This window comes from Alligator mississippiensis, chromosome 1 (assembly GCF_030867095.1).
Source record: "Alligator mississippiensis isolate rAllMis1 chromosome 1, rAllMis1, whole genome shotgun sequence".
NCBI lineage: Eukaryota > Metazoa > Chordata > Crocodylia > Alligatoridae > Alligator > Alligator mississippiensis.
This window is the reverse complement of record NC_081824.1, coordinates 94,665,822-94,677,900: the sequence shown is the minus strand read 5'-3', so window position 1 is coordinate 94,677,900 and position 12,079 is coordinate 94,665,822. Positions and strand designations below refer to the sequence as shown.

The 12,079-nt window shown below is 44.5% G+C and overlaps 1 protein-coding gene across 9 annotated transcripts in view; it reads right to left on the bottom strand.

The window, feature by feature from the left end:
• The window catches only part of ARMC2 (armadillo repeat containing 2), a 192,561-nt gene that overhangs the window by 71,419 nt on the left and 109,063 nt on the right, over positions 1-12,079 (bottom strand). The gene's annotated exons all lie outside the window — the stretch shown is intronic.

The following is a 12,079-nucleotide window of genomic DNA, read 5'->3' as shown; positions in this document are numbered from 1 at the left end:
TGTATATGTTTGCAATATGTATATGTAAACAAAATATTTGTTTGTTAAGGGAGAAGAGATTGACGTCATATATCTGGACTTTAAAAAAGCCTTTGATCTGGTGTCACGACCTTCTTGTGGAAAAATTGGCCAACTGTGGCCTCAGCTACACCACAGTCTGATGGCTGGGAAATTGGCTCTGAGGTCGGACCCAGAGAGTAGTGGTCGATGGTAGCAAATCATTATGGTGCTCTGTGACCAGTGGCATCCCCCAAGGCTCTGTCCTTGGACCAGTTCTCTTTAACATCTTTATCAACAATGTGAACATTGGTGTCAGAAGCGCACTGGCTAAGTTCGCTGATGAGACTAAACTTTGGAGCGTGGCATCCACACCTAAGGACGGGCTAGTGATCCAGGCTGACTTGGATAAACTTAGTAAGTGAGAAGATAAAAACCTGATTATGTTCAATACTGATAAATGTGAGGTACCCCACCTCGGGGGGGAAAAACCTACCGCAGCATACTTATAGGCTCAGCAGTGCTATGCTTGCTAGCACCATGGCTGAAAGAGACTTGGGGGTCATAATTGACCACAAGAGGAATATGAGCCACCAATGCAATGTCACAGCTGGTAAAGCGAACAAAACGCTGGCTTGCATCTACTGATGCTTCTCAAGTAAATCTCAGGATGTCATCCTCCTGCTGTACTTGGCCTTGGTGAGGCCACAGTTGGAGTACTGCATCCAATTCTGGGCTCCACAATTCAAGAAGGATGTCGAGAAGCTTGAAAGAGTCCAGAGGAGAGCCACATGCATGATCAGAGGGCAAGAGAACAGGCCTTATGAAGAGAGGCTGAGAGCCATGGGACTCTTCAGCCTGGAAAAGCGCAGGCTCATGGGGGATCTTGCGGCTGCTTACAAGTACATAAGGGGTGTACATCAGAATGCGGGAGAACATCTGTTCACCAGAGCACCCCAAGGAAAAACAAGGACCAACTGTCATAAACTCCTCCAAGACCATTTTAGGCTGGACATAAGAAAAAATTTCTTTACTGTCCAAGCCCCCAAGTTCTAGAATAGACCCCTCCAGAAATGGTGCAGGCACCTACTCTGGACTCATTCAAGAAACGTTTGGATGCTTATCTTTCTGGGATCCTTTGACCCTAGCTGACTTCCTGACCTTGGGCAGGGGGCTGGACTTGATGATCTTCAAGGTCCCTTCCAGCCCTAACATCTATGAAATCTATTAAGTTAATTTAGGTTATTAACATTTTTTTAATACAATACGACCTTCCGTGTGCTTGCTGGAATGAAGGAAAAAGCAAAGAGGGTGGAATAGGAGCAGGAAAATAGTGGCTGGGGGGAGCAGCGGAATTAAATAGCAGTGGCTGAGGCTGGCTGGCCAGTGGGGGTTTGGGGGAAAAAAAGTTTGGGGTCTGGGTGGAAAGAGGCTGAGGCTGGCTTGGCTAGCTGGCTCACTGTGATAAGCAGCAGGCAGCACAGCAAGGGTGGGTAGGGGATAGCAACACTGTTGGGGGAACACAGGGGTGGGGGTGCCTCCCCAAATCTGGGCAGGAGAAAATATTTGGTGTCCGGGTGGAATGTGGCTGAGGCTGATAAGGACAGCCAGAAGTGAGGTGTATGTGAAAAGGCGGAACATGTTTTTTTGGAAATCTCATTTTTCATTAATCTAAAATAAGGAATAAAATAATCAGTAAAAATTTGCAAGATTAGCACCTAGTGTCCAGTTGAATCAGTGCAGGAGAAATTAGATGAACTTCAATGGATTCCTGTGGATTTACAAGTGAACCCAAGCAGTACCTGGTGATGCAATAGTTGCAAAGCAGGGGAAGAAAAAAAAATCATGTTTTCAGGCATAAGTCAGATCCACATTACAAATTTAAAACAATAAAAATAACCCTTATGGAAGAAATTTAGGAGGTAAAAATAAAACATGTCAGAGATGCTTTAAATTATCACAAAGAAAAAAACCTAAAACAATCAAATCAGCTGATAATGTGGATACAAGGCACGATTTAGCTAACTTAATGGGGATTTTGTAATGTGGACACTGGAAAAGTGTAATGTGGTAACAGGAGAGGTATTACGTGGAAACGCGCCTCCAGAGACCTCCAGAGAGGAATTAAACGTGCAGCCAGAGCACCTTGCTCTAGCGTGGCCCCCCCAACTTCAGGCCTGGGCTGCTGCAGGCATGTGGCTGCATTTCCTGAATCAAAGGTCTGTTTACTTCTGTTTCAATTTAATCTGTGCAGTTTAGACTAACCTGCGAAGACTGAATAGATTCAGCCTCGGGTTTTTTGACTGACTGTACCTAGCCTAAGGGAGAATAAAAGGCAAGCTAAAAACTCAAGATTCCATCACAGGGTTTCTACTGAATCTCTGGCTGTAAATATCTGTTTTTCCTCCTGTGTTATACAGTTTGAGGAAGGTAATTCTGTCTACTCTTTACTAGAATTAATCACTCCTAGTGTACTTTGCCAGCACAAGGAAATCTGACTTTCAGCTTTGCCACTAGGTCTTGGAAAGAAAATTTGAGTGCAGCATCCTCCACATATGGTAGTCAATCCCATAACAAACTAATAGAAGTCATGTCAAACCAGCAGGGAACTCTTCCAAACAGGTTCAGGACACAATTTAAAGTAACGTTCTGTAATTGAAAATTTAAAATTAAAATTAGCAATAATCAACGTTCCATAATTAATAAATAATAATTAAAATCTTCGCTTTCACTAAAATCTTTTTTGAAAGCGAATAAATCTTCGCTTTCAAAAAAGGAAAGCCAGAGGGAAAAATGATCCTGCAGGTATCTAGCAAAGGAGGCACCTAAAAGAAAAAGCTATAGGGTTTGAGGTTCTTCATTTCAGTACCTGAACATAAATAGCACCGAAGGAGAAAGAAACACCCAACTTCATTAGAAAGGGACTCATCACTTGGGGAAAAAAATTACCTCATCGTTTGGGAAAATAGATTAATGAATTCAAAATTCATACAGTTCACAGATTAATATGTTTTGACCAGAAATATCTAATATTATTAATGTTGTTTTGATCTCTTGTACAACACAAGACCTCACTTAATTACTGCAGCAACCATCACTTCTATTTGAGTTGCATCATATCTTTTAAAAAGTCATCAATTTTATCTTAAATACTTTAAGTGGTGGAGACCTCATGGGCTAAGTACAGACAGTCAAAAAACCCAAGCCTGAATTGATCCAGTTTTTGCAGGTTCATCTAAGCTACAAATATTGAACCAGTAAGCAAATGAACAGACATTCACTTTTAATTCAGGAAACGCAGCCACATGCCTGCAGTGGCTCAAGCCAGAAGCCAGGGGGTGCTACAGCCTGGTGCTCTGGCACATAGGCAGCATAGGCTGTGTGTTTGCTTCGTCTTACTGCTGCCGGAAGTCTCTAGAATTTGCTGTCCACAAGCACAACAGCAGGACTCTGCAGGGTTGTTCATCACTTCCTCTTCCTGCTTCCAGGTGCCTCTGAGATTTGTAATCCACAGTCGCAGCCAGTACTAAGCAAGCCAGCAGAACAGAGCAGCTCTGTAGTCAGGGGAAGGTGAGTTTAATCCTTGTCCCTGGCCCCAGACACTAGCTGGGGTTTGCCTGTGGGGGGAGCAGTAAGCCGGCCAGTGAGCCAGCCCTCACTGCTCCAGTTAGACTGCTCTAGCTGGAGCAGACAGCACAGCACAGAGCTGCAAAGCATGCTGGCATACTGAGGGACTACAATTTAACCAAGAAGGGGTCTGGGACAGAAGTTTCATAAACCAGTTTGACCTAAATCAGTTAAGTCTGATACTATATTCAATCAGGTTTATCTTAAACCAGTTTCAGACATTCTGAAACTGGTTTATGTGCACTGAACTTCTGTTCTGTTAAAGGTTTAAATCAGTTTCTTATTACTTAAACCAGTTTATGTATAATTTCTGTCCCTAGCCACAATGTCCCTAGATAAAGTGTTTTGGTAGTTAGTTACCCTCACTGTTAGACCACTGGCAGATGTTACACTTCAGATGTGATTAACCAGTTAATCATGTCTTAAGTAATAACCTGTAAGGAAGCAGTAATTAGTAACCCTTAATTAATAAGTAGCTCAAGCAATTAATGGTGCGATAAAACAGGGAATAAAATAGGTGTAATCACTTTGTGGCTGGCTCCCACTGCACCTTTAATTGAAAGTGTGGCCACTTCCAGACTCAGGAGCATACCAGAGCCCTTCAGGACTCCCATATGCTCCCAAGGCTTGGAATCCCAGTCAGTTGATCAGTGCTCCTAGCTGAAGGTGCACACCAGACCCCTGCAGGGCTCTGCAGCACTCCCCTGGCACTGATCAGCACTCCCAATCACAGAGGAATAATGGACCCCCTGGCTCCTGTGTGCTCCAATGCCTAGGAATACTGACTAGCATTCTGAGACATGGAAGCACCAGGCCCTTGGCTTGCTACTTACCAGTGCATGCTGAGCCCAGAATCATGTCCCACACCAGCAACAGGGTGCGACTAGAATCTGATCCTTGATCTGACAAACATGCCTCCTGCCACACACGTGTGGCAAGTCGGGAGGAGTGATTGCTGGGACTGAAGATCTGATTCCATAGTGCCTTTAACTGAATGCCTGTCATGAGCCTTAGAAACAGGCACCTATTTCTAGTCTTCATTTGTTTAGCTTCAGCTTCCAGTCACTGGTTCTTGTAATGCTTTTTTCTGCTAATGAACTGTCTGGATTGGCACCGATATAAAGAAAATTGGCTGTGTCGGAAAACAACCTAATGTGGCTGATAATGTGGTTGATAAATGGCCTGTGTATGCCTGCAGCCAAAGCACAGCGTGTAGGCGGTGAGGAGCACAGCCTGGCAGCTTGAAGAGCTGAGTGCAGCTGGTAAGTCTGTTGTGGTGGATGGGGAGAGGGGAAGGAAGGGGTGGGGCAGATCAAGACCCCTGTGGTGAGGGAGGGAGTGGGGCTGGGGCAGGCACTGGACAGAGCTGCAGCTTATCTGGGGACTGGGGGAAGAGAACAGCTCCTGATGCTGCATGCACTGTGGGGGGGCACGGGGGGGCATGTACCCCCCAGATCTGCATGGGGCAGGGCGGGCTGCAGCTGTGGGCTGGGGCTGTGCAGGGTTCTTCCCAGTGGGGGGGCTGGGCTAGGCTGCACTTGGGGGGCTATGGTGGATTTTGGCATCGCTGCAGCCCTCCACCATAGCCCCTGTCCCAGCACCACTGCCCACCCCAAGCACAGCCTGGCCCAGCCCCCACCAAGAACAGCCCAGCACAGCCCTGGCCCTAGGTCCAGCTGCCCTGCCCCACACAGATGTGGGCTCCTCCCCAGGCCCTCCTGGGGTGCACACAGCAGCAGGAGCTGTCCCCACCTCTCTGCACCCCCCCCCCCCCGAGACAAGCTGCAGCTCTGTCCTACACCTTGCCCCACCCTGGCTCAGCAACACCTGTCCCAGCCCCTGCCTCAGTCTCACTCCCTCTCTCACTGCAGGGGCCTTGATGCATCCCACCACACCTGTTCCCTCCCCCCTCCCCTTCCACCTCAACAAACTTACCAGCTTCACACAGCTCTCCAAACTGTATCAGAAATTGAATCGGTATCAGCTGATATGCCTCTTTAAAAATCGTCTATCGATATCAGCCCCCAAAATCTCTATTGGTGCACCCCTATTAGGCCACAGGAAACTAATTAACTCCGTCATAGGTTCATAGATGTTAGGGTCAGAAGGGACCTCAATAGATCATCGAGTCCGATGGTTAGTATTGTAACCACAAGTACTATTCCATGGTGGCATTTTTTAGTGAGAAGCAACACACATGTAGATGCTGATGAGGCTGGCTGGAGTACCAGGGTGCTTCAGTGGGGGGGCTGCCAGCCCCTCCGCAGTACGCCGAGTTGGGTCAGAGCACTCCCAGGCTGGCAGGCTGACCCCCCGACCCTCTGCTGGCCAGGGCTGCTCCAACCCAGTTCAACATGCCGTGGTCCCAGGCACAACTGTAAACGTGGCACATGGGAGCAATAAACTCTAGTGCAATACACTCCGGAGTTTATTGTAACATAAATTTCACGTGTAGACACACCCCATATAGAATATTCTAATAAAGATCTAAAGCACACTAAGTAAAAATAAAACTCCCTCTTCCCAGTCCTTCCTGCCATTCTACTGCTTAAACATTCAAAGATTGCTTTCACCTTCTTGGTTATGGAAGTTATGAAATCTCCTGTGCTGAAGGTTTTCCAGAAGAGATGCTGGATAGGACTTTTACTGGCATGGTTAGGAACAGCAAATCCTGCGTTTGTTCCATTTGTTCAGGGGGTTGGATCAGATGACCCATGAGGTCCTTTTCAAATCTATGGTTCTATAATCATAGGTTCATAGGAAAGTAGGACTGGAAGGGATCTCATTATGTCACCTTGTCCAGCTCCTTGCTCAACACAGGATCATTCCTAAGATATTCCAACCAAATGTCTGTCTAAAGATATGGACCTGTAGGTTATAGCAGTAACCAACTGGTACTATGAACAGCAAGTTTGTTTGTGATTTTAGCTGATGAGACAGTTTTGGTTATTGTTAGGGGCCTACCTAAATTGTGGTGAGACAAAAGGTATTTTGTCACAGCCTGCTAGTAGCATGCAGAGATGATTTTGAGGGCATTTCATGGAGGCCCTGCCCCTCAGCAGTGAGTGGTGGAAAAGCCTGGGGGCAGCGGAAGGCTAGGGAGGAGAGATGAGGGGGCAGCTGCCATCTTGACAGCTAGCATCCCTTTGTGTGGCCCTGCTCCTCAGTGCTGATTGGCAAAGAGGCCCCAGCAGGGGAAGAAAGGATGTGGGGGCAGCCTCAATCTTGATTGCTGGTTGCCCTTTGTCTCTTGGTGCTGATTGGCAGAGATGGGGGGAGAAGGGACAAGGGGGCAGCCGCCATCCTGTTGGCTGCCCTTCATGTTGCCTCACCAGCTGGTGCCTTCCTCTCCCAGCAGCACTGACCGCTGGTTCCCACTGGAGGGCCAGCATTTTATTTTAATTAAGATGTTGCTGATTTCATGGATTTTGCGGACAATCCAAGATTTTGCAGTTTCCACAAAATCTACCAAACTGTGAATTAAGTAGGTCCCTAGTTATTGTAAGTCTGAGCTCTACATACTCAAAGTCAACTATGTGCCAAGAGCATATATTTTCCTATTAAAACCTGTTTAAAGAAATACACACATCATAACCAGAATATTCCAGAGTCATACACTTTGTAAGGTAGGCATTCTGTCAGAAATACTGAAAGGGAAAGGGTGACCCTCTGTGGCTGTTTAGATTAATCAGCAGGAAGATTTCCTTAAGATTTTTCAAAATATTTATCCTAGGAAGTATCTTTTTCATATGCAAAATGTAATGAGAGAGAGAGACTCAATTATCAATTATTAATTATATCCTAATATCTCCTGAATGATATTTCTTTGTACATAAAGAGATCTTAGGAGAAAATACTGTATTATAATTTTTAATGGCTCTTTAATGGCCAGTCATAATAACAATTAATTGATTTGGTGGGTCTGCTTGTAATTCAAATTTATGGTTTTGTATTCATCTCAGGCACTACTGAATTGAAAAAAACGTTTTATAAAATAAAATGATGAAAGTATAGATCTAGGAGAAAAGACATCATGCTAACTCAAAATAAAAATAGAAGCCACAAGCAGATATTGAAACTTATCACTGAAATACTGCAGAAGATAAAATCAGCTAACTTAAAAAAAATCATCGTCTTGTAAGACTAGGATGCCTCAAAGCAGAGGGAACACCAATAATGCTCTCAAGAGCACTGGAGAGGCAAATTTATTAATTTAAATAAATATAACAGCAACATTAGCACCTCCAGTAAGGGCATGTGGCTGTTCAATATTAATCTATGATCACTATAAATGACTGATTGTAAACAATAGGTACCTTGTAGCTATCTAGCGTTATTGAGGGCTGACTATATAATTGAGCTCAATGCAATAGTAGGTTTTCACAAAAATAGCCAGGAGGGCCAGAGAATGGACAGATTAGCAACAGAAGGCAAGTTGAGTCATTAACTAGACCCAGGCTAGGGACAGGCATTCAAAAAGCCGAGCCTGAATTGATTCAATCTTTGTAGGTTAGCCCTTTCCCCCTCTTACTATGAGACCCTGCTTAGGCTCTGCTGCTTCTCTAAGCACAATAAAACAAGGGAAGGAGCAATCCGCGTCTAATCTGAAACACAGGGAACCAAAAAACATTGACTTCAAAATAAACATACCAGTATTAATTTGCATATATGTGCAAATTACTACAGGTATTTACAGATTTAGTTAATCCAGAATTGATCCATTTCATCTTTTTTTGCAAATTGCTGGAAGATTTAGTACAAGTATTCTACAAACATACTTTTAAGCAGTATTTTTGTACTTACTTATATATAGTACAAACTATGCATGATATTAGTCCAAAGCCAAAAAGTTTATAATTTATCACATAGTTCATTAGGCTGGGCCCCACCAGAGTCAATAGCATTTCAAGCCATGGTGACCCCACAGCTCAGCACTGCTCACTATGTGTGTGTAATCCAGATACTCCTCACAAAGAATCCATGTTGCTAATTGGCTCCTCACTAATGACTGGAACCATGTGTTGTTACAAGTCCTGGAACTCTCCACAAATTTATATGCAGATGAGGCATAGAGCCACCTGGTTTGGCTCTACCTCACGGAGGATGGGGCCACACAGGTCAGATGCAATGGGCCCAGAGAGGGGGCAACAGAGCCTCTCATCTACAGAGAAGTTTTGTGACGTCTGCCAGACATTTAAGGCTGGTGAAGAAATAGGAAACATCGGAAATGGGAAAGAAAGGTGCTGCTCAGCTGTGGGAGTGAAGAGGAAGTTGAAATGTATTCAATGTAGTGGTTCACTATTTTGAGTTGTTTCTACAGGGAGGGATGCCGATGTGACTCCATATTTAAAAAAGGCTCTAGACAGGATGCAGGGAACTACAGGCCAGTAAACCTAACTTCTGTTTCTGGAAAAATGCTAGAAACAAAAAAGAAAGAGTTGTTCAGCACATGGATGAACATGACTTATTGGGGAGAATCAATGCAGATTTGTCAAAGGGAAATCATGTTTCACCAACCTATTATAGTTCTTTGAGGCTGTCAATAAGCAGGTGAATTGGGGCAATCTAGTTGACACAGTATCTTTGGACTTCCAAAAAGCCTTTAACAAGGTCCCCCATCAGAAGCTCTTAACTAAATTAGGTAGTCATGGGACTACAGGGAATGTCCACTCTTAGATTAGTAATTGGCTCAAATATAGAAAGCAATGAGTGACTATAAAGAGTCAGTTTTCAGGATGGAAAGAAGTAAACAGCAGAGTCTTCCAGGAATCTGTGTTGGGACCACGACTGTTTAACATATTAACAAATGATCTGGAAAAGGAGGCAAGTAGCGAGGTGGCCAAATTTGACTAGTACACAAAGTTATTCAAAGTGATAAAGACCAAGGTAGACTATGAGGAATTACAGAAGGATTTAGCATAACAGCAAATGGGCAACTAAATGGTAGATGCAGTTCAATTTAGATAAGGGTAAAGTGATGCAACTGGGCAAAAATAACCCAAACTATATCTACACTACAATGGGCTCTACATTAGCTGTTACCACACAGGAAAGAGATCTGGGAGTCACTGTGGATAGTTTGCTAAAAACACTGGCTCACTGCTCAGCAGCGGTCAAAAAGGCAAACTAAATGGTATGGATTATTAAGGAGGAAATTGTAAATAGAACAGAAAGTATTATTATGCCTCTTTACAAATCCATGGTGTATCCACACCTTGAATCTTGTGTCCAGTTCTAGTACCCTCACCTCAAAAAGGATATAGAAGAACTTAGAGAAAGTACAGAGAAGCGCAACGAGGATGATCAATAGCATGGAGGGGCTTCTGTACAGAGCAGCCTTAGTGCTCCATTACTTTAAGGGCTAGACCAGCGAGAAGGCAGGTGCCTGATGCAGGCGGCCATTTAATGCTCAGCTCCTTGCAGGTGGGGAGAGCAGTTTGAGACCAGCCAGCAGGGAAGAAACATCTCCCTCCTGAGCTCTGGCTCCAGGATCATCTTGGAGGTAAGGATGAGGCTATGGGGAAGGAGGAGGCCTCATCGGTCCTGGGCGTGACTTGAAATCACACCCTGCTGGGGAAGGGTGGCTTGGTGGGGCTCCTGGTGTCATGGGAACCCTCAAGAAATGCCAGGCAAGATACCACCCTAGTGAAAGGCAAGGAAGGGCACCTAAAAACCCCATCCCCCACATCCCTGGTGGATTCAATCTACAAAGGGGAGCCCCAGCTCACAGGAGTCCTGAGGCAGGGTCCAGGTCAGTGGAGGGACCTGGAGCAGCACCCAGGCTCCCCATGAGACCTGAGGTTGCAGCAGCCCTGAGAGGGGGGCAGGCACGGCTGTGGCCACCTGAGCCCCACGGGGTGGAAGATCCCAGAGGAGCCCCAGTGAGGGGGAACAGAGGGCTGCAAGCCCAGTATGTGGGGCCAGGGGCCCAGTGTGTGTTTGTGTACATTTGTATGTTTGCCTGTCTAAAGGAAGAACCAATGCAAACACTGGAGGAAACATCTGCAAGGCATGGGACATGTAATGGGAGGCTGGAGTGTGTAAGCACTGCCCCGTTACAACTAGGGCACTCAAAGGGCAGCCTCCTGACTACTTAACATCTTAATTAGATAACAACGAGGAGTGGCAGGCGAGCAAGGTGTGTGGTTTGCCTAGAGACAGGGACAGACTGGTATTGGCACCAGGCCTGGAAGTCACCCTTATCACAGCTTCCATAAAAGGAGAAACTAAAGAGAGTAGGCCTAGTTGGGAAAAAAGATGCTCTGGGGGAACATAATAAGGGTTTACAAAACACTAAACGGTGAAGAAAAGGTAAATAGGGATTTATTATGTACTCTTTCAAAATAAAACAACTAGGGGTCACAAAATAAAACTAGTAGGTAGTAAATGTAAATCTAACAAAAGGAAATTCTTTTTCGTACAGCATGTAATTAAAGGGTGGGACTCATTTCCACCAGATGTTGTTGAAGCTGGCAGTTTAGCTAGATTAAAAGAGGAATTGGACAGATTCTTGGAGGAAAAGGGCATAAGTAGGTATTGAGCATGGGAGTTAGGGATACAGCCTCTGAATTAGAACTTCCTAGACTTTAAATGCTGGAGGCTACAAATTAAAAAGGAGCAGTGGAGGAAGAAACCCTGGCCATACCCAGTGCACCCTTTCAGGGTCCACTCTCTGCCACGGTGTTTATGCAGAATACTGGGCAAGATGGACCTATGGCCTGACCTAGTAAACAGCAATTCTTAGGTTCTTATGGTTCACCATGAGTTGAAAAATTTGACAGAGGTGGACTGAGCTTATCAGGCACTATATCTTATTGAGAAGGGCTGAGCTTTGTGGTAGGTTCCCATGACTACTTTTGCCCAATATGGGCCATGTGTTTTCCAGGAATGCTCAGCATGGGTTGCATTCAGTCGGCTTCATAGCTGTTCTCCATTACTGAATACGTGCTGCTTCTGGCAGCATTTTAATGACAGGTGATGTATTTAATGAAGAGATTTTCCTGTATGCAAAGGTAAAACAAGGGGCTTTTTCCCCCATGCTGATTGGGGGGGAAAAACTTGTATTATATTTGAGTAAATACAGTACCGATAAGTTATAACTTTTTACACTGAGTTTCTCAACCAGTAATCAAGCAATTTTAAATACAGAAAATTTTTCTATTTAATAAATTATTTGCTTTAATAATTGCTTAAAACCTGAAAAATATTAAGTGTTCAGAAGGCAGCTTTCATGTATGCTCAGGACAGACAAGTTAATCAATTGTCTGTCTTTCCCTGCTGCCCTGAATCTAAATGATTCCATTTCAATAATTTACTACTTAGAAATGCTGTCAACTGTTCTAATTTTTTATCTCATAAATGCACAGGAAAGTAGGTCACTGAAAATGGGCTTACACACATACAGTAACACAGAGACACAACACAGGATTAAAAAAAAAAAAAAAAGAGAGAGATG